The sequence below is a fragment of the Salvelinus sp. IW2-2015 genome, linkage group LG14 (genome assembly GCF_002910315.2).
Source record: "Salvelinus sp. IW2-2015 linkage group LG14, ASM291031v2, whole genome shotgun sequence".
NCBI classification, from domain to species: domain Eukaryota; kingdom Metazoa; phylum Chordata; class Actinopteri; order Salmoniformes; family Salmonidae; genus Salvelinus; species Salvelinus sp. IW2-2015.
Genome location: NC_036854.1, coordinates 25,340,503 through 25,342,617, shown reverse-complemented (window position 1 = coordinate 25,342,617; position 2,115 = coordinate 25,340,503). Strand labels below are relative to the sequence as shown.

Sequence of the window (2,115 nt, the reverse complement as noted above, 5' to 3'; positions counted from 1 at the left end):
GACGAGCCAGAGACACTCTGTTTCATAACGCCGGGCAGAACATCTGTTCTTGTGAAACCAGACGAGGCCATGAGACACTCTGTTTCTGTTCTGAAACCAGATGAGCCAGAGACACTCTGTTCTGAAACCAGACGAGGTCAGAGACACTCTGTTCTTTCTGAAACCAGACGAGGCCAGAGACAACTCTGTTCTTGTCTGAAACCAGACGAGGTCAGAGACACTTCTGTTCTGAACCAGACGAGGTCAGAGACACTCTGTTCTGAAACCCAGACGAGGCCAGAGACACTCTGTTCTGTTCTGAAACCAGACGAGGCCAGAGACACTCTGTTCTGTTCTGAAACCAGACGAGGCCAGAGACACTCTGTTCTGTTCTGAAACCAGACGAGGCCAGAGACACTCTGTTCTGTTCTGAAACCAGACGAGGCCAGAGACACTCTGTTCTGTTCTGAAACCAGACGAGGTCAGAGACACTTGTTCTGAAAACCAGAAGAGGTCAGGTCATAACATTACAACATATCACATGCCTCTTATTAAAATATGTACCATGATGCTTTTGTCTCTACATGACTATTTCACTGTTGGTATTCCCCAAGGGTAAGTGCAGGGACTTCTGTCTCTCTGCCTCTCTCTCTCTTTCTGCCTCTCTGCCTCTCTCTCTTTCTGCCTTCTCTGTTCTCATCTCTCTCTTTCTGTTCTGAAACCAGACGAGGCCAGAGACACTCTGTTCTGTTCTGAAACCAGACGAGGCCAGAGACACTCTGTTCTGTTCTGAAACCAGACGAGGTCAGAGACACTCTGTTCTGAAACCAGAAGAGGTCAGAGCTCATAACATTACAACATATCACATGCCTCTTATTAAATATGTACCATGATGCTTTTGTCTCTACATGACTATTCACTGTTGGTGTTCCCCAAGGGTAAGTGCAGGGACTTCTGTCTCTCTGCCTCTCTCTCTCTTTCTGCCTCTCTGCCTCTCTCTCTTTCTGCCTCTCTGTTTCTCTCTCTCTCTCTGTCTCTGTCTCTGTGTGTGCGCATCAGGTCAGTCTTCATCTGGTAACCCTCCTCCTCTAGATAAGTGCAGAAGTAGTCCTTGAAGTGTTTCCTTGTTATGTCTGATTAGCTTCAGGAACGGAAGATCATCTTTACATTGAGTTGAACAGAAAGAAAACCGCCTCTTTTGATACTGAATGATTATATGCTGTGTCACACACTGGTGTGAATGGTTCCTTGGTACATGTAAATATCTAGATATATCTCTTGTATTATTGGCTGGAAGCTCTGTCTTGCACAGTTGGTCAGCAAAAAAAATAGTGAAATCTATCATAATATTAAGAGAGACTAACGGATATTGCTGCTATGATACATGGCGAACAAAACGAGAAAGAAAAATAGCTGAAATTTCATCATGCTGAATTTGGTGTGTGGGGGGGATAATATGCTGAATTTGGTGTGTGGGGGGGATAATATGCTGAATTTGGTGTGTGTGTGTGGGGGGGGGGGATAATATGCTGAATTTGGTGTGTTTGTGGGGGTTGTGTGAAGTGTGTGGGGGAGGGGTAATATGCTGAATTGTGTGTGTGTGTGTGTGTGTGGGGGGGGGGAATAATATGCTGGATCTCAGACAGTGTGGTACTGGTAAGGTCATTCTCTGGGACATTACAGCCACAACACTCAACAACGACAGCAGTTCAGCTGACTACTTCTCTGTCTATGCCTCTGTCGTCAACACTGAGCCAACGTTCATTCTGTATCCGACCAACATGTCTGTCTTAAAAATCACCAGCAGCCTTTCTTTTGGTTTTCAAAATCAAAGGTGACTTCTTCTTGCAGTGTCTGTAAAAAAACACATTACACGTGTATTCCTGTTTCTCAGTGATATGCAGGGCAATTTTCCCTTGAAACAAGGTTCACGCTACAGGTTAACAGAAAAAACAACCATACCTTTTGCTCCTCTGGTTTCATCAAAAATGGGTTGACACAATTAGTCGCGGCTTTCCAAACCTTTCTGTGCCTTCATTCTGCTCAAGTTCCACACAGACATTGTAATAGAAACACTAGCCAGGAGGCGCCAGGCAGCAGACAGCCAGGAGGCAGCAGGCAGCCAGGAGGCAGCAG

At 45.6% G+C, this 2,115-nt stretch overlaps 1 long non-coding RNA gene across 1 annotated transcript in view; it reads left to right on the top strand.

The window, feature by feature from the left end:
- Positions 1-1,501: 1,501 nt before the first annotated feature.
- The window catches only part of LOC139028671 (uncharacterized), a 4,486-nt gene continuing 3,872 nt past the window's right edge, over positions 1,502-2,115 (top strand). The window contains exon 1 of the long non-coding RNA XR_011480890.1: positions 1,502-2,090. This is a non-coding gene — a long non-coding RNA (uncharacterized lncRNA). The remainder of the gene's footprint in view (positions 2,091-2,115) is intronic.